The following is a 21552-nucleotide window of genomic DNA, read 5'->3' as shown; positions in this document are numbered from 1 at the left end:
AACTGAGACCGAGGGACCAAACTTGACTCACTTAAAGAGGTATTCCAGGGTCTCAGTTAGCCATGTATATGTAAATAATTTTCTGTCTCATTTACAGAGGATTCCATTAATAGAGGTGAGAATAGAGGTTATTTCATTGTAATAGGTAACAGAAATTTATTGTAAGACTCAGGCACCCCTTTTTAAACACATTTAGCGTTTACATTACATTTTAGTTAAATCATATGGAAAGTAAGTAGATACGCACGCAGTCACACACAAGTATTAGGGACAATTTTTATTTTTTGACGATTTTTTTTTTTCGTCAGATTTTGACAAAATTTGGCAAGTTGAAAGAGGTCCTCATTCTGGAGTCTCTGGAGTGGAGGAACAAAAAATCCCCATTCGAAAAAATAAAAATTAGCCGTTTTCATAACTCAGGGGAAGATTTTGTAGGACACATGGTGAAACTGTGCTGATATTGTACAGAGGGACCTCCTAACTCTTCACCGAAATATGACGAAAATGAAATAACCGCAAGGAAAAAAGAATGGACCCATTAACATAAATGGTCCACTCCTTTTATAGATTTTAGAAATAACGTTTCATTCCAGTTCTATTACGCAAAAACTGCGCTGCATTAGAAGATTGATGCTACGTAACTGGCTGTAAAATTAGATAATTTTTAAAACTTGTTTTTTAAATACATTTATGGTAGTGCCTTCTCGATGAAGATATTCAATGTAGTGATTCTAAAAAATGGCCGCCACTGAAACTCCAATTAGCGAGGCAATTTAAATGATTGCGAAGAATTAAACATAAAATACTTATTCATATCACACGTACATTAATCAGTGTCTGAGGCGCTCCTTATTCCATACGCGTTAACACCTGCAAGAGTGGACCCATAAAATAAATTAATTAGAGATCATCTCCAATAAAATATAACAACTTTTACATGCAAATCATCGGGTCTTCCGGCGTTTGTAAAAAGTTTTATCTCCTCTCTTCAATCAAGAACTAGAAACGGTCTAAGAATAAAAGACGTCTAAAAGTTTTATGGCCGTTGAACCGGTTTCATATATTTGAGACTACATTTTGTTTAAGTGCCGGCTCCATTAATACTACAGATACTTACTGTTGTTTTTGATGATGCAAAACGAGCTCCAGAACATAATTCAGTGTGAAATTTTACAACACAAATACATGTTACCTATCCAGCAATTACAGCATATAAATCATACACACAAATAATGCACCAAATTGATTATATTTGTGTAGAACTAGAAAGGTTATTTCGCTAAATGTTAAAGTTACTCAGTGTATAATTCACATATGTATGTTTTTTCTACTCGTCGACTGTAATGGTTGAATTAAGATTTCGTATACCAAACTATAATTGCGTTATTTTCATGCTCTCAACTCAACTATAATATTCATTTTTATACGATGTAATAATCAACTATAAAGAATTTGACCAATCACGTGCCGCCGCGCTCCCATAGAAAAGACATAAACGGACAACTATTTCACCAACGCGCGTTTGTCTTTTAAACTACATTTTTGTCTACTGAGATACTTACCAATTTTCATTAATTTTTTGGTTATACAGAAAAAAAAGTATTATTTTAGACGACTCGCAGAAACAGTATTATATGCAGTGATATAATCAAGCTTTTCAATCTCGTACCTTACTTAGGCAATGAAGCACAGGATGAAATAAACTGTGTGGATTTTTTATGAAATACAAAATGTTTGAATGTTATGTCACGTAAATTTCGACGTTTACGTAGAGTTAATTAGTAGACACCTAATATTATATGTTTTGCACAAACGATCAATGATTCATCGGGCACTTGTACATTTGAGGGATCACAAATCGTTCGATATCTGCCGGTTCAACGCCGTATCGGGGTCACGGCATGGAACATGTCATTAAATGGAGCGTTTGTCTGACGATAGATGACGTATTTCCGGATGTCGATTACAAACCGTTAACTTAATGTTGTTCGGCGATCAAAACAGGTCATTATTATTAATGTAAGTCATAAATATGTGCTCTATCCTCATAACGCTTTTGAAGTTAGAAGACTAACACCGGCTGCGTACACATTATTAAAAATATGAGCGAAACTAACGTCCCTAATAATATTTATTGCGTAAACAAAGTTGTGTGTTGCCATCAGGAAAATAAACAGGCGTTTGTAGGCAATATCGCGGCGTGGGGCTGCGGCGAGGCGAGGACTCCATGTTTATTATTTCAACGAGACGCCTTGCGAGTCGTAAAAATAGTTTTATTGTTAATACAAATAGTAAATCTCACTTTCCGGATAATAAATTGGGTGTATGCGTCCGGAATGAATAAATTAACAATTTAAATTAATTAACAATTTAAATTAATCAACAATATCAATATAATTAACCTTATAATATTACAATCTGCTCTGTCATCATACTCGTATTCACAAATTAACGAAGTAATTGAATTAGGTATTAATGCTGTCACACTAAAACATTAAGAAACACATGTCGCCAACTCGCCAATCACGAAAAGCAGATGTATAATGATTACATGGAAGTACTGTCATCAGATCATACTTCTATGAAGATTGCCAAATGTTATTAAACACTCCACGAAAGCGATTTACATTAGAATGTTTTTGCGAGTTTTCCATTAGCGTTACAAACAAAAACACTAAAACCCTTCTCCTACTACCGTCTTGTTTGTTAGAAGGGTTGCCAGATTTGAGGGTAAAATTTTCTGGACAACAATGCAGTACATCGGGAATGTTGACTTTGACAGGAGAAATAAATTTTGTATTACTACTCGTATTTCATTCCTAGTTTCCAATGTTCATAGATGCAGAATGCGGTTACGTCAGTAGACTTCACATTTTCAAAAAGGTAACACCATAGAAAATGTTTGGAGTAATGATTGTAACGAATTCGGACCATCACCACCTGACATTGCTAGCGCTAGCGGTGGAGTGTCCCGGATCACGGTACTTTTATTGCCGCAATAATGTCTCCTCAAGCTCCCACTCTAATGAAATGGAAATAAAATAAGTAGCCAACGATTAGCAAGCATTACAATAAAATTTAATAGCTTACAAGTAGAAACTCCATAATATGACCTTACTAGGAAACCTGATTGAATTTTAAGACAGCTTCAATAGGGACAGAGACCGATTAGCACGTGAGATGTTTTTGCATGGCCTTCAATATATTTACAATCAATCTAATGTTTGTTTTTAACACGTCTGAGAAAGCCGAGAAGAAACAAATTATACAAACAAAACAATGTAAACTCGCTCATTTTAAAAAGGAGAGTTACGTATTTAAATAGTAATTACGTAAGCATTTGTACGGGCATTAAGCGTACTTTTACCTTAAACGCCTTTAATTAATACAAAGCACGCGGGGAGACATAGTCCATATTTGTTGCAAGTTTATGATTTACACGTCGAGAGGAAGCAATGCAGTACAGTACACGTATTCGTTTATTATCTCGCGCAGTGTTTACTGGACTCTAATTGTTGGTAGATGCCGGCGCCGCCGCGACGCCGTCCGTTTGGATAATTCATAAGGGCGCGAGTCGCGCTACATTCGCGAGCTTCCGGGTTGCCTTATGGGACCTCATTGCGACCTAAAATGGTCGCTAATATGTTCAATAAATCGCGCGTTGCTTCACATGGTTGCAGCTTTTATAGATATGGTCAGAGTCCGTCTGGGGCGAACGCCCGCTATTTCAAACCTTGTTAAGCGAGAAGATTTCTTAAGGCCGTAATTATGGAGTTAACAATGAACTCCTGATTTTATGGTGTCGTCAGAACGCAAAGCGAATGCTTTACTCTCGGTGACGTGAAGTTAAAATTCTGCTCATTTCAATGGTCCATATTGGAATGGAATAAAAACCTGGGTCGTTTTAAAATTGACGGCGCGCAGGACCGCTGGCGCCGACGGAGGCTTATATTATTTTGTTTTGTTCGGAGCGCAAGTGCTGGGGAAAAATTATCATATTTCACTGTAACACTCGTAGCTGACTTTTATGTGATTAGGCTCGTTTACGGCTGATGAGATTTGAAAGTTTTCCGAGCCTGAAGCAGTTTAATTTATACTACTGTTGCCTTGAGATAGTCGGGTGGATGCTATATCAGAAATCAGTTTAATCGGGCTAACGAGCCAGACAGCAATGAAATGGATATTAAGCTACAAACCTGGTCGTTAATAAAAATCATATTGAGCTGTTAAAACAGCAAGGAAGGTTTGAATTGCATTGACATGATATTACAGACGTTACTTACATTTTAGTTTACAGGGTCGAGAAAACTGTATGAGAAATTTAGTACAGTACTTCAAGAGTCTAGCCAATAATCAGAACAGTACACCATAATATAAATCCTGCGTGGTTCCTAGGAGCAACGGTCTGCATCATGCATGCACGCGCCAGCGCGGAAAAAATCTCGTCAGCCCAATAAGGAGGCGGTACGTGCTCGGACACTACCGTTCGCGATTATCTCACGGCCCCAGAACGGGGTCATGTGAGAACCGAATTAAACGAGATGTTTTATAGAACCACGGATCCTAGATGGCGGTGATAAAGAAACAGTTAGCGGAGCTAGAAGATGGCTAATAATATGGATCGTGATTCGTGACGCTCAGTCGTTGTAAATGTATTAAGATCTTAAAGATGATATATCACGAAAAAAGATGACAGGTAGAGGACGTTGACATTACCTGCTCAATTAATTGACAAGACCTAGTTTCCCTTTAAGTAGCTTAGCAGACGCCGGGCCAACCCTCAACTCCAGCTACACATATCATATAAAGCATGATCCACCTATTTAAAGCGCTGCGGGAGGTTACATCTCCTAAACTTTCTTAAGTCGTCTAAGGAAGGATACAATACAACGGAGAAAGCTCTAAGATGAGAAAGGCATGGAATAACATGACGACCGGTTTGGCCTAGTGGGTAGTGACCCTGCCTACGAAGCTGATGGTCCCGGGTTCAAATCCTGGTAAGGGCATTTATTCGTGTGATGAGCATGGATATTTGTTCCTGAGTCATGGGTGTTTTCTATGTATTTAAGTATTTATAAATATTTATATATTATATATATCGTTGTCTAAGTACCCTCAACACAAGCCTTATTGAGCTTACTGTGGGACTTAGTCAATTTGTGTAATAATAAATATTATAGGACATATTTATTTATTTATTATTTATTTATTTATTTATTATTTATTTATTTATAACAGTTGTTTTTAGTTTAGTAATTTTCAAAAATAGCATAGCCAACCAAACTACCTATATAAAAACTTGAGAAGATATGTTGCTAGAAGAACAGCCGAAGAAACCCATTTTAACCCAGTTCCCTTTGACACCCCGTTGTGCCACCAACGTTTATTCACCTACTCGCGTTAACGCCCGATAATTCCAAATTAATTAAATGAAGTATAGCGTCAAACTAGTAATTGTAGGTTACCACCATAATGACAAGGCCTTGACTAACGAAGGTAATTGAAGATACTAAGTTCGTAATTATAACAGAAGCAGTTCCGCGGGGAATTTATATTACTCCCAAGAGTAGCGGCAATTTGCGCATAGCTCCTGCATTGCCCCCGAGCAATTCCAATTACCAGGTTTAATTAAAATAGACAACAAAGTGCTATATAAAATGCATTGAATATCGTGCAACTATTAAAGTTTATCTTAACGCACGGTAAGCAATAAATGTAGTCACTCTGTGTTCATATTATATCAAACATTCATCAGAGATACTTTAAGGCCGGCTGTACAGTCTAAAGACATTATGTGCGAGAACCATTAGACCTAATGTCACGCTAATAAGGTTTACATTACACATGTTTATTAAGTGTATTTATCTACTGGTGTCCGTTACTAACTCACAATAGCAGAGATTAAACACGTCTGACTAACTCTAAGTTGTATTGCCATATCTGGAAATCCCTTGTTGAATGAAAATAATGAATAAGTCATTGCTAGAAATGGACGCAAGTATTTCAAAACACGTAACAATATGAATTTAATCAATAATAATCTGGAAAATCTCAGCTTACTAACAAGTTCAGTTTAATAGGTACATATACTATGTTCCTGTGAAGTTCAAAAGTACGAGTAAAACACGCGCAGACATACTCGCTTATAAACGCGCTTACTCGCTTATACTCATTTAAAGACCTTACCACTTCGTCAGAAATGGTCAGTAGTTTACCGTATTCCACACAAATTAACCCTCTTCAAGATTTCAGGGATACCGACATTTTTTAAGAGTTCCTCTTGCAAGTTAAAAAAATGTAATTTGGACGTTTCCAACCGATACGTTACTCAAGTAACAATTATTGTACTTTCCCCATTTAGAACAAAAAAATAGCCTATTGATTGTGTATCTAAGCCTAATATGTATCCGAGGTTGGACACAGTTGCGTCGTCCTGTTTTGTGTCAGGCTCAGATTTGAATACTTTTTGTAATGAAAAGTTGAATAATGCAGTGGCGTGGCCGTTCGCCGCGGGTATCTAGATGGTACGACCCATAAACGAAAAGGAACCGGTTCGTATCGATGCTGAGCGCGATACGCGGCGCCGACCACCGCCGGCAGAGTAATTGGGCTCTGCAGGACTTCACACCATCCCCACAACACCAACCAGATCACCATTTTGTATTTGTACCGGGCTCGAACATTCCGAACCGTTTATCAGTAATCTTTACTGGCTCGAAAACGAATTTAAGTACTAGTTATAAATGATCGTTGGGAACTCGACCGTAGTTTAATAGTAATCGAATGTTTTCATCGACTCTTTATCGAATAAAAATGCAGTAACCTCGAGTAATTGATGAGATTTACGCTGACAAAGACCTTTTTATTTAGCGGTCGATGACTGTCGAGACGCCGCTAACGTCGTCCCATAATTTAGCAATCGAGAACACATTTTCCCTTTTAAAGAGTGCGCTAAAATAACTCGTCGTTGCTCTGGAAACTTACTCGAAAACATGTGTTTGATAGTATAATATAGTAATCGTTATCATTGTGTGAGCATATAATTAAGAGTTCGTTAACCCTTCGAGACGTCGCGGAATCTAGCGACGTGTATTTCGGTCCGGACGGATGCCCGTAGGCTTCCTCGGCAGTAAATCCACAAACATATAAATAACCAAGCGTTTTCATACGGCGAACGGCATAAAGTTTATGCGGACTTTTATGAGTGGAGCAGCCGATAACAGCGCCCTTTACGAGTCTACCGATTACGTTCATTCAGCGAACAGAGGCACAAGCCAGTTCAGCTTGATCCACAACATGCACTTAGATAAGCTTTTAGATATGGAGAATTAGAAATGCGGGAGAGATTGCGGGGTCTATTTCGGCTGGTGGAAACGTCGGGGTGTGTTCCGGAACAGTTACTACACTGTTACAAGTAAATGAATTTTAACATCTCTACTCAGTATTAGACGCTGCAGTCCGAACTACCTAACTAAAACAGGTCCAACAATGTTTCTCTCTGATTTATGGATGTATAAATCATGTCATAAGCGCATCTAAATGCGTTTTATGGCACGTGTCAGTGACAATGAAAACGACATAAAACATGACATGATCAAGATGTATCGGAAAACATGAGTGTTAACGAGATACGTATGAAGACAGCACAATACATAAAAGGCGAAGGCAATTTCCAATCTGACTAAGACAACATAATCAATTAAGGCATCGAAACAAGTGCGCAAAAAGGTTTAATCAGATATTGAGGAGTCAATAAAAAAGTGTAGCCTCAGCGTGGGAGTGACGGTACACCGGGCTAATTAAAAGGATTTTGTTAGCTGTCACCGGAAGATAAAAGGCGACTTTGATGCAGCCGCTTTACTTTTTACTAACGTTTATCCGAGCTTAATCGTTAACTATTTATAGGCGACACTGGGAGGAATGATGACCACGTTGAATTCCAATTTTTCTGTAGACTAGCTTTAGTTTCAAACATTCCCCTTAGAAGTAGATTTTACTGGTTTTTACTCGTATTCCAAGGTAGCTTTGTCATTAATTCCAATGTACTTAATTGCTCTTGCGCGTCTACTTCAGTACTATGCGATTAGGAATCTACATGAATTTGTACAGTTAGGACTTTTTAATATATTTTATTTTTTGGAGAAGGTGAATGAATGGGTTTATATTAAATTTATCATGTGTTTTGTAACGGCCGCTAACCTCCCGACCCGAATCAGAGTCAGTCCACTCTAAGTTTGCAGTTTGAACCGACTTGGAAGTCGCATTGTATGGGAAGCTTAAAGTATGTAAGTATGTATGTTTTGAATACACATTGATACAAATATACATAGATAGAAAAATAACCATAAAATAATATATATATATATATATATATATATATATATATATATATATATATATATATATATATATATATCATAAATAAAAATACATAAATATTCAATATATAATATAAATAGACATGAATTCGAACCAGAAAAGTAAAGGAAATAACCAAAGTATCGGAAAGCCACAATTTTTTAAGCCTCTCCTTGAGTGATGCTACAGATTGGGATTGTCTCACGGACACCGGAATCTCGTTCCATAACTTAACGGCAAGGACAGTAAAGGATTTCTTGTATGTGCGCGTCGTATTGGAAGGATTGTGAGTGAAAGATTGGTGCTTGATCGAAGGCGATGACCACTACCAGCAGCTAAATAACTAAATCTTTCGGAAAGGTAAGGCGAAGCAGGATTGAATAGAACATTGTAAAGCAATGATAAGACATGCACATCTCGTCGACGACGAATCGGAAGCCAGCTAAGCTGAGATCGGAACTGGGATACATGATCAAACTTACGTAGACCGAAAATGTATCGAATACAAATATTTTGCAATCGCTCGAGTTTGTCCAGTAACTCCTCACTAAGGTCCAAGAAAGCAGTATCAGCGTAATCTAACAACGAGAGTAAAAGTAAACAAGCGAGAGTTATTTTGGTTTGAAGAGGAAGGAAATTTTGAAGACGCCTCAGTGAGTGGAGAGACGCAAAAAGTTTATTGCTAATGTCAGAAACATGAGCTGACCAAGACAAGGTTTGATCAATGATGATACCCAAGTTCTTAACTGTAGAAAAACGCACTTTAATGTAGAGTCTCTAATAAAATTCTTAATCACATATGTAATATTTACAAAACAGCGACATTCTAATCACTCTCCGCCCCCGACAAACCAAATCAAGCGGAGAAGCAAGTTTCTAGTCCTGATAAATAAATCACAATGCATAGATCAGCAATCACCATAATTGAGAATAGATTGTTTATAAATTGAATGAGCACATGAATGAGATGTATATCTGCAACAATGTGGCCGTTGAGACGCATGAGATCATCGAAGCAACGCGGGCGGGGTAACAATTGGACAATATTTGGCGGCGTTGTGTCATCTGATTAGAACTAGCCATCTGTTTCAATAATATTAGACGATTTATCCTTTTGTTTTCTAGAAACGAGTTGTTACTGGAATACAAATATTGAGGGACTTATAAACAATCTTTGGTTTATGCTCCTCTAAGTACCATCGTGGGCAAGGTTCTCATTCCCAGTTTATACACGACATAGTTTCTTTGTAATCAGATATATCTGCCACCTGGTGAAATATCATTCCTTCAAAAATTATACAGCATATGTAGGAACCCTCTGGGTTGGAAGGTCAGATGGCAGTCGCTTTCGTAAAAACTAGTGCCTACGCCAAATCTTGGGATTAGTTGTCAAAGCGGACCCCAGGCTCCCTTGAGCCGTGGCAATATGCCGGGACAACGCTAGGAAGAAAGAAAGAAAGATGTAGCATAGCATAGGTAGTTACAGACTAAAACAAAAAAAAAAATATTATCATCGGATTATGCTCCTACAAGTACAATCAGCATCAGAAGTAACGGATCAAATAACGCTTCATAAGTATCTACCATTCTGTAACAGCTTGACAAAAAGTGATGTCTTTAATATAGAACAACTAAGACTGTACAAGATATACTTTTGAATGTGAATTTTAGAAATGTATCTATCAGGGATCGGAACCGGTTTTTTGCAAAAACATCGAAATAACCATATATTTCGGTTTATTTTATACTCTAAATGTAGGACTCAGTTGTGTTTTCAGATAACGACTTCGTATTATCAGATTGCCGAATTAGAAATGAAGTAATTAACAAAGAACGAAAAAATACCGTTTTCGTTCCCATACAAAAAATACCGGTTTCCGATCCCTGGTATCTATATTTGGAAAAGTTATCCGGGATGTCAGATACTTTTGGCACGTTGTTTCATCCATTACTATTGATGCTGACTGTACTATTGTGTGAAAGGTTCAGTAACCATTTCATATACGACACGAGGCTCTTTGTAATTTGTGATATCTGCCGTCTGGTGAAAATTCATTACTTCAATAACTACACAGAATGCATCGTGGTATAGTAGATACTTAACCTATGTATGTAGATTAGCAAGATCAGCGATACCTGTAACCTAGAAACATTTCAACATCGGCATTTCTATTAGCCGTTAATCTGAACTAATTTGCGATTGTTCGGCAAATACTGAGTCGTGCCGCATTCAGATCGGATCTAGTTTATAGCACGAGCCACTTGTACCCACGATTTACAAATAAATCGCATATAATTTGAATAAACAGCCCGTATTTACTGAAATAACTGAGGTAAATTGAACTCGTAGATAAGGGAGAGATCGAGTACGTGGAAAACACTTTAATAACAAGTTTGTTGAAATATTATTCTATTCTGTTAGAATGGAATTTATACTAACTTGTATCGGTATGAAACAGTTTACCAGTTTGTATATAACCCTTTAACTGTCCTGTAAGAAATCCACAATTCAAGCTTAATTTACTTAATATATTATTAAATAACTTATTTCATAATTCATACACCTAAAAATCTACGTGATTTCTCACAAATTACAAAAAGTTGATGTTATTTTGCCTTATAAAACAGATTGCACCCTAGAAAGGGATAAGATATAGAACATACCTTTTTTAAGTAAGGTACTTTTAACTGGTTAATATCGCACATACTCAAGCATAGCACAATACAATTTTAGTATGTCTTTGCCATCATTAACTTACATGTAACGAGACGAAATTAACGTTTTTACACAAAAATACTATCCAATTTAGTTTAGTGCTCATGTGAATAAATTGCGGCAAAAAACACTTTCAAGTCCGTGTCAGGATTAAGTGGTTTCTCTGGTTTTCTTTGGCTTAATGACGTATTATTTAAGTACTACACGGAGCGGGTCTGGGCTCCGGAGGACCGGGTCACAATAGAGGTCTAACTAAAGGATTAGATCCGGCGCGGGTCGTTAATGAGAACCTTTGTGCTCTTGCGTGACTGCAAGATGACAGGAAATCGTTTATTTAACCGTAACGAAACTAAATTTACATTTTTTTTGTTGTGTAGGTTTTGGGGATTTCGAAATGGAAGGAGTGGAGAGTGAGATGCTATGATAAAAGTTTTATGGTGCGCATTAAATGTTATGGCGCCGTTCGCGCCCACTCGGGCGGATTTTAGGGAACAGTCTACACCATCAAACATAATATTATGAAACGATTGGAATGTAATGTAATATGTAATGTGGAGTTCGTACAACTGTTTTATCAACTGTCATACCCCGAGTCCCTGAGTCTCCACATTTTTTTTCCGATTGATAACGCGTATTTAAGTATTAGCAGAAAGAAACTCGGTAAAAATAAGTTGTACCCTAAAAATTCCGAAAACATTTCTTATTACTACCTAAGACTAATCTTGGTAAGATCCATGTTCCCGTCGAGTTGAACAATACATACCTGAAACAACCAAAAATAATATTAAGTATAAGTTTTTAATACCACACACTATTAGGTATACCTGAATACAATTTATAATACATAAACTCACTACATTTAAAGAAATAATAACATATCAAAAAAGGTTATATAATTTTATCTCCGTCTGCATCATCAAAACATAAAGGCTACTTGTGATGATGTCTGTTTTAAAATACCTTTAAATTTCAGAACTCAGTTGGCAAGGATGTATATCTAACTTTATGCTGCAAGCAGTAAGTAAAACGAACATGAAAGCAGCAATAAAGTAAATATTTCAGGCAGTAAACCGTGGTTCGTTTAATCTGACTGTTCCTGTAACCGGCACGTCAATCTCGCTGATACAGCGCGGGCCGACGTGGGCACGGGGCTTATTTACACAGTCACTGCATAGTCCGAATAGAATCCTTTGAGAGGGGAACCTCGAGTCAACGTGTGTACTAGGCTTATTTAAACAGTCACTATATAGTCCGAAGGGAATCCTTTGAGACTCGTGAGGACCCTCGAGTCAGACGGAAGGTGTTAGACAGCGAAGCCACCGCCGGTGATTAATGAGAATAAGGGCAATGAGAAGAGCGAGATGATTCGGAATACTTTAAATATCAAACCTTTTGAGTAATGAGAATACCAATGCTGTTATTTCTGGAAATTATTTAAGAATATAAGCAATTTTCAAGGAATACACGTAAGATAAATCTATCTATAAAATAAAACTAAGATGAAAAAAGAAATAACCCACTTATATTATTCCAATAGCCACAAGCCACAGTAACCACAATATCGAATAAGAAATAACAATAACACTATCACCACAACCGAACAATACCGGAAAACGGAATCGTAGAATCTCAGGACGACCACAAAAATCGTTTTAGACCCATATGAAATATCACACATCGTAAAAGGCTGCATTATTACGGAGATGGTGCGGCCAGGTGAAGAGGCTTAACGAAGCAAAGCGAGCTGTCAATCACGACAATGGCGGCCGATGCTGAGATATGACGCGAGTTATAACGAACCATTTCAGGAATATCGTGACTCGGACAATCCGATAGACGCGCTCCCAACATGTCTTTCCAAAACGGTCGTGTACTTGGAACTGTGTTACTTGGATATATTTAATAAATTGATTCCAATTCATTGAATTGACAGGACTTGCTATTGATCACTGTGGACGTAAAATACCAAAACACAATTATATTATATTTAAAACAAGTATTTCTGCTTTGTCGACAATCAATTCAGAAGCATAAAAGATAGATAACTTAATTCGTAATCGTATCTTCATTTATAGCATAATCTTAACAGCTACCTAACGTTCCATACTTTACGAGTCTCGTGAAGTATAAATAAGATTTGTAAGCGTATTATCTTTTTGTGTTCCGTTTATGTCCATTCCATATGAAAGATCATATGGAAATGATAGTAGACAATTAAAGTCCGATTAAATTTATCTTAAATTAATATTAAATGACTACTATATACATTCAAACTGACGTACCTCCCATGTTTGGCTTCCTGTCTATAAAGAAAAAGCGTGTCTTAAACTGCCATTAACCAAATTAATGTCTAAACTATTCAGAAAAACGTTATCTGACTAACTTAAAGTTTTATATTATATTGTAGGTTTTAGAATAGAAAAAGATTTAAACTGGTGGCATTTCCGTATCGCCATAAATCCCTTATTTAATTATAGTTTTTGAACATTTAGCATAATTAATAGCTTTGCACAAAAAACTATAAATCTAATAGACAGAAAAAAGGCTTTGATATCGCCGGCATACTCAATTGTGGACTTAAATGTCCGAATTTGTGGGAACATTAATTAAAATTAAAAAGCGGATATTCGACACGAATGTCTGAGGTCTTATAAAATTGTCTCGACAAAATAATTCGCCTTGAAATACGACGACTCGATCCTAATTAACACATGGATGAAGTCGATTAATTTTATGACATGTTGATATCATAAAATAACAACTTATTTTTAAATAATTCATTAACAATGCCGAAAATGCCTTTTAGAGAAACCATATACATAAAGTACCTATATTCACAATATACAGGAAGTCACCTTCGATGTAAAACATTCTCTATAAAAAAAATACGAGTTGTATATGACTTTACCTTACCTGTAAGATTTCAGACATAACCAGTTTTTAAATGAAGTAAGAGGCAAAGGTCCTTGCGGTTATTGGAGTGCAGTTTTCAAAAGCATAATCTTATTTTGGGACTGATGGATTGATTATTATCATCTTGCATACAAATACCCTCGCATTCGGAAGACTAATGTATTCTTTAAACTAATTTGTCAGACTGCAAATACAATCTCCTCACGCCCCATGATAATTACGAAGATTTCATTCGAACTGTCAGCCGTTTTTCATAAAAACGTTATTTTTATTCGTTTTCTTGATGAGATAGATTCGTGTAAAAACACGCGTTCTGAGGGCACGAGGAGGCGAATATGATTTATAATCAAACAAACTTACAAATGTAGTTGTACAAGCTAAAACAACCTTTATTATTAAAGGGATATAGGTGATGAGGTATGTACGTGGAGCAGATTAGTTGGAAGGTCGGCGCAGGCGCCACGGGGCCGTGTTTCTCAAAACTTTGTTTTTATTTTATATTGCGGGTCCGGTCGGAATACCGATCTGACTTATGAATACTGTATAGTATTGTTTTTAATAACAGATAAATTCGTAAATATTGATACTATTTTCTGCCTTGTTAAACTTTTCACACTTTTATTACAGATTCATCTAAATCCTAACCTAAACTCTTAAACCTAGAGATGTACACGTTAAACATAACAAACACAAACATCGATCGAGCGGCGATCGAAATAACTGGTTTTTCAGTAGATATGTGACAACACAACACCATAGAAAATAGGATTAAAAAGCATTGATATTTGTGATTTATTGTACCATTGACTGATTGTGAAAATCAGGCATCTACCTATATTTAAATCATAAAAATGCGGAACACTAAAATGAAGCTCATAAGATTAGTATGACTATACCTATTAGATGTGGTCAATTTCCCGTGAAATTAAAACCTTGATCTTAACTAATATTATATTTTCCAACTATGGTGCAAGTATTAAGATGTCTCATTCCCCTTACCTGTCATCAACATGTCTTGGTACATTGCCATATATATTTTTAAGAGTTCAAAATTATTGCGTCGCAGAGTTATCTTGGTCTAACTTTACCTAAATACCTAAATAAAAATGCGAAGCTAATAGTAAGTTCTCCTATATTTATTATGAAGAAAAATAGCAAAGTAATCCAAATAAAATGATAAAATAGTACATTACGATACAAGTGCGAAAAATAGGAAATTCGAAACGAGTGGCGATAAATTAAAACACGACCGAAGGGAGTGTTTTAAATCGACACGAGTTGCGAATTACCTATTCGCACATGTATCGTACAACGTTTTACAGTACATATGGCCCTTTAAATGTTCGACACAGTAACGTAATATGCTACTTCTCGCACTAGTGCTATAAAGTAGCCCCATATGTACTGTAATATATATTTTCTTATTAATACTAATACCTACTAATTTCGACAAGCCGTATGCATCTTTAAGAATCATATCAAGTTACGACGTTTACATTCTAACTATAACAAAATTAACAAAGTAATACTCTGAGGGTTTGCATATACTGCGTGGTTTTTTTTGTGCGCGAACGCAGGTAAACTCGTGCCTTCGAGCCTTTAGTGCAATTTCGCAATTTAACAGTAGCCTGCCTTATCTAAACTGGACACCACAACATTTAATTGGATGTCCTTTATAAGGATATTACGACTCCATAACTGATAAACTTATTAGCTTGATTTATGATTCATGTTGGTACCAAATTCTATGTAGAACGGATTTCAGTCGGAATCAAGGATTATTAATATTAATTGTACATTTTCTACCATACGCGTAAACACACAAAAGAAAATTTTAAGATTTGTTGTACGTACTAAGACTATGTGAATCAAACGCCCATATATGGTGGAAAGATCCGCTGATTATGAATGAGGTATTGGTGGCTCAGTTGGCAGAGCGCTGGAGTATCGATCCAGAGACCGTGAGTTCAAGTGTCACCCAAGGCAAGTAGAAAATTACTTTTAAATTTATTCTAAACTATATGGATCTCCTTGATATGGAATTGAAAAGCTCACAACGTACATTCGCTACCATTATCACAACAAGTAGAGGTTTTTAGCTCTTCCTTTGTTTTTGGTCTTTTGGAAATATTGTCAACTACGTTTCGACTTCCCTAACTATTTATAAATTCGAAAGTAACTGTCTGTGCCTGTTACATCTTCACGCTTAATCCGCTTAACCGATTTAATGAAATATGGTATGGAGATAGTTTTGAGAAAGGACATACATAGAATAGTTTTATCACAGAAATCATCATTCTATGCAGGGCAAATCGCGGGCATTAATTATTTATTATTTCGATATAACCCCTGGCCGCACAGAGCTATAAAAAGGTCTCCCGTTCCATTCTAATTTCTATTTTGACAATTTTACTCCCAAGATTGCATTTTTCGCAAGTTTTGTTGTCTGAGCAACTAGAAGGATAAGATCATAAAGATAATTAGAACATAGAAACCGCTAAATTGCTAATAATTCTGAGAAACACGGAAACCCAAAACATTAAGATTAGCGCCCACATGATAATCATGCCCAAATTAACACGTTCGCTTATTTAATTAAAACCGTCTGATAGCCAATAAGGTCACCTTCGATATTAGACTACGAACTTGATATTCTAATTGAAATTTGGTCGATAACACACATTATTAATTTCTTAGAAGAATGATAATTAAATTTATACAAACTCGAGGTAATTTACTTTACAGCGAGCGCTATCTTTCATTACTGTAACCAGATATGAGACTTTTCTAAACACGATATATAAAGGTCAATCACTTCAATAGGGAATATTTCACAAAACTCTGCGTGGGGGCGCCTCTAGCACATACTGGAGGGCCTACCGCGAAACACGAAAATCGAAGTCTCGTTATCTGCTTCTCTATCACTCTTGCATCTTCAAGCGATAATTAAATTTCGATTTTCGCGTTCCGCGCTAGGCCTCTGTAAACAAACCGCCTTGGTGCATCAATGTTATAGTGAACACTTCTCAAAAAACTGTTTAAGGCATAGTATGTATAAGTTACTATATGGTTTACAGTGTAAACTCTACTATCAGATAGTGTAAACTTTAAACTATCTGATAGTGCTGCTCTCTGGCGGCAGAACATTGCAGTAATACTCCCTATTGTTAGAATTCAGGAAAATATAAGACCGAGCTAGACGAGCCGTGTTATTGACTTTTATACTTATTATGGCATTGTATGACATTTATACAATGACATATTTCCTAATCCCCAATATTGTTTTGTATTATAGTGATAACCCGACGTTTCGAAAAACTAGTTTAAACTAGGGTGTACGCTTTCACTAAAAACGAGTGGTCACGGTAACATATTTTTATATTCGTCCGCGAAGAAGCGCTACCATATCGAACATATCAAAATGGAATCATAGACACCAAGAATCGCGTTCATACACTTTTTTTTTACACCTGGCAACCCTACTGTCGATCTCGAACAACGTGATCGTAATTTTCCTGCGCGCTGGCGTCGCGTATTTAAATATCCGATCGCAGGTCTTGCGTAACGTCTGTTGCTCGACCAGTGATCACAATAGTGTTCATACGCACTGCAGAATATACATTTCAGTCTGGATATGCACCTTTTTTATTTCTTCCCAGATGCTTGCAGATTTGCTCTCGATTACGAAATTTTCAGGTATATAGATACGAGTACGACTAATGCTTTAGTAAGGCGAGGTAATATTAAGAAAGTAAAACAAACGTGTCGATCCTTATCAAATTAAATAATAATTATAATAAACAAAACACTGTTCATTTCTACAATTCGCTACAGCTTACGGTGGGCAAAGATAGATATACTTGAATCAGTGAAGTATCTGGTTGCAACTGATAAGACACTAACAATTTTGAATGATTCACGGACTTCACGGTTAGTTTCACTAGACTTAAATCGACCGGGATATAAACCGTGATTACCTTTTATATTGTGTGTTGAGCTCCCTATATTTCGCGCAGTCTACACAGCATTGAGACCCACCCGCTATCTCCAGCTACCCGTGAACAAGATGCATGTAGCTGCGTCGAAATATCGGGAGCTCAAACACAATATAAAAGGTAATTACGATTTATATCCCGGTCGATTTAAGTCTAGTGATAAGACGCTGTTATCTTCAGATGGTTACCGGGCATTACGGGGTCAAAGGAGTTTTGGCCAAGGTAGGATACTCCGACAACACCGATTGTCGAATGTGTGGCGGAGAGGAAGAGACAATAATTAAATACACCTAATGTGTGAATATCACGCCCTCGCCAGGCAAAGAATGAAGGACCTTGGAGCAGGCTATCTGGAACCAAAGGCATTCAAAATGGCTCATGTGCCGACATGGAGATGGTCGAAAAAGCTCTTGAGTAGTTGACGGATCTTTCCTTAGGGGGCAAGTGCACAAAAGATCCCTATGAGTCAAAATCTATCCTCAAGGGCCCTCGATATTTATAAGATAAGACTGATGGGTGGGGGCGGCGTTAACGGGTAGGGAGGGGGAGGGGGGGTAAAGGAAAAGGTAGGGAAACCATGGATTAAATGTAGAGGCAGACAACAGGCGGTCTTACCGCTAAAGATCGATCTCTTTCAGATAACCTTTACAGACAGTACTTTTAGTATATTGTATAAAACACCATCCCCTACAACTATGCCAAAATTCGCTGATACACGAATTATTTCCCCTATTTTTCCTTCGTTTGGTGACCTACAAGACGTTTAAGTGCATGTTAATATATTTTTGAGCACCTTGGCCGCTCCGATATATCAGACGGCAACTGTACCTGGGATACAGTTCACTGAACATTCGTAAACCTTACTTAAACATGTTTTACCAATGGTCGTTTGTATTTTTGCTTACTTAATAGTCAACAGCCGAAGTAACAACACAGATACACACTAAAAACTTACAGGTAGAACACGACACGACTCTATTAATCTCTACTAAAAAATAAGACTAAAGCCACACATTTGGTTGGTTTATACCTACCAATATGAAGTGAGAACGATTTGTACAAAGTCGTGATAAAGGTGTGTGTTACAATTCTCGATGAGTCAGCGAAAGTATGAATGCTGCGCGTTAGAGATAACTTAATAATAGAGTCGGCGCCGGCGCAGCCCGCGGTAGCGGCAATTAAGGCTCTTCACAAATAACGGGACAATAGATCATTAACTAATACTGCTAGGGCCTTACAAGGTCGAAGAATTTCTAACTTAATAGATTTTCAGATGATAACGGCAGACTGGTTTTGGAGATCAGTAATTTCATGGTTCTGTTAGGGAAAGGAAAAACTCTTCAGATTTGTAAACAAAAAATACAAATCGAAAAAAAAGTGATGATAAAAACGCAGCGAAGTGGATAGTATTGAGTAATCACACATTTTACGAGCAGGTATTACAAAAATTCCGAATATCGAATAAAAGATAAGCAAACAACTTAGAATTAATATTTCTGCGTCTCGGCTCAAGTTAAGCTCACGATTTATTTAAATAATCCGGCGATTCTGGCAAGAGGTCGACCCACAAAAGAATTCTTAATCAAGGGCGAGCATAATCGATTGTCACCGCGACGGGCGGGGAAATTAAACGACACCTAACGCTCGACAAAACTCCGACGCTATAAATTGGACGAGACCAATAAGAAAAAGAGTTAAGCGTTCGGGAGATCGTCGAACACAGATTACCGGGCGCAGGTGTTAAATAAAAATAATAAAGTAGAAGGACGAGGCAAAAAGAGGAGCGGAGGCGGCCGCTTGGCGCCGAATCGGGCGTAATTTCGTTTGCAAGGAACTTCCCACAAAAAACGATGCCGGGCGTGTTAACCGCGGTACTGCGGGTCGCGGCGACCATTTAATGCCCATATATGCGCGCCGCACCACCGCTCTGCCCTAATAGGAACACAGATTGCCAACGTTCAATAAGATACGTGGAGCCGCGTACGTGTCCATGCTGACTTTAAGTGGCATTTTGTTGCAAGCCAACCATTATATGAACTCGCCAGCATTTAAGCTTAAAAACATATGTAATGTCGTATGTACTCCGTGCCAACTGAAGAGAAAATTCTAAACACATAAAGAAAATTACAGCTCTCGTATGCAGTCGTGCAAAAATACGCAATTACTTGACAGGTCTCAATATTAACTAAGAAAATGAGGGGTAATGTCGTGGCATTAGCTCTGCGGGACTGTCAAATAATTGGTCATTTCCGACGTAGAAATTCGAAGCTAAGAACTAAGAACCGCAATTAGGGAAGGACCATTCGCACGTACGTACAAATTGCAGATGGTTGCGCAGCCGAGCGCGGACACGGCTACACCAAGCACTGCCAATCGCGAGCGGGGCATCAATAATAACACATCGGAGAATATCAATTGGAGGAATTACAGGTCGATTGCTCGTGTCGGAAAACGCATTTCAGTGCATTCGCGTCTGTGATCAAAGGTATGGGTACAAATCATCAATGGCGTTATTGGCGTTTGATGTCGCCACCCCAATCCAATGTCTATGTTCTATGACATGCTGTCTCGCACTGAGCGTAATACGTACACTATTTAAATACCTACTTGACTATTCATTTTAAGCATCTCTACAATATACATTATTTTACCTATTCAAACTCTTGTTCAATAGTATTGGATACAGTGTTTCTTGTTCAATAGGTTCGGAATCTTCAAATTAAATAGTTAGTTAAATCTAACATCTACCCCCTAGCTCAGGCGTTAAACTTTTAAGCTCATGTAAAATTTTCTTATTTAAATTTTATTTTGCATGATATTCTCTACCACTCGGCCGAAAGCCAGCGAAGAACCACTTAAACAAAAATAATTTAGTGGTAAAGATTCATTTTGAACTTGTAGCAAACATCATTATGATTCATGATTTTCTAATATCAGTAGATCAGTACATAACCACGATCCTATGGATGTAGCACTATCACGTCTGCCCCATTACGGCAGAATTACCTACTCCTTGCTCGCCGCAACAGCAAAACCGCATCCCGTTACACTATTAGGCATTTACGTGTTTCATGTTCAATGCAAGTCTGTTTCGTTAAAGGTATAATTTAATTAGCAGAGGTGGGTTGAATTTACCGCAATTATCTACTTGGTACAGGAACAGATAGACTACAAATTGAGCTTTTTTATTCCTTTACGTTTATTTTTTTAGAACTGTGACTACTATACTTGCGAATTGGATCAATTTGCAAAGTTTGACTGAAAAGAGTTGATCTAACTTTGCTAAATATTATTATATTATTCATTGCGTTTTAAACACAGCAAAAAATCGTATTCGAAAAATAAATATTTACTTTGCATGGTCTTGATCTAACCAATTTGTGGCACATTCTAAAAAATTTCATTGGCCATGTATGTTTGGATCTACTACTCTTAGTTTATTATTAAAATAAACTACGAATTCTTCCAACCAAAACCTCATTTAGAAATTTGAACCCAAAAATCCGACATGTTTTTCAAATTAAAAGTGTGAATCCTTTAAATACGTCGTAAAGACGGAAAGAGGCCATT

The 21552-nt window shown here is 37.1% G+C and overlaps 2 protein-coding genes across 2 annotated transcripts in view; both read right to left on the bottom strand.

Moving 5' to 3' along the window:
- The window catches only part of LOC133526400 (stress-activated protein kinase JNK), a 483516-nt gene that overhangs the window by 308517 nt on the left and 153447 nt on the right, over positions 1-21552 (bottom strand). The gene's annotated exons all lie outside the window — the stretch shown is intronic.
- The window catches only part of LOC133526393 (bone morphogenetic protein receptor type-1B), a 118407-nt gene that overhangs the window by 84151 nt on the left and 12704 nt on the right, over positions 1-21552 (bottom strand). The gene's annotated exons all lie outside the window — the stretch shown is intronic.

The sequence above is a fragment of the Cydia pomonella genome, chromosome 16 (genome assembly GCF_033807575.1).
Source record: "Cydia pomonella isolate Wapato2018A chromosome 16, ilCydPomo1, whole genome shotgun sequence".
NCBI classification, from domain to species: domain Eukaryota; kingdom Metazoa; phylum Arthropoda; class Insecta; order Lepidoptera; family Tortricidae; genus Cydia; species Cydia pomonella.
The sequence above is the reverse complement of the archived record's forward strand: the minus strand, read 5'-3'. Positions and strand labels throughout refer to the sequence as shown.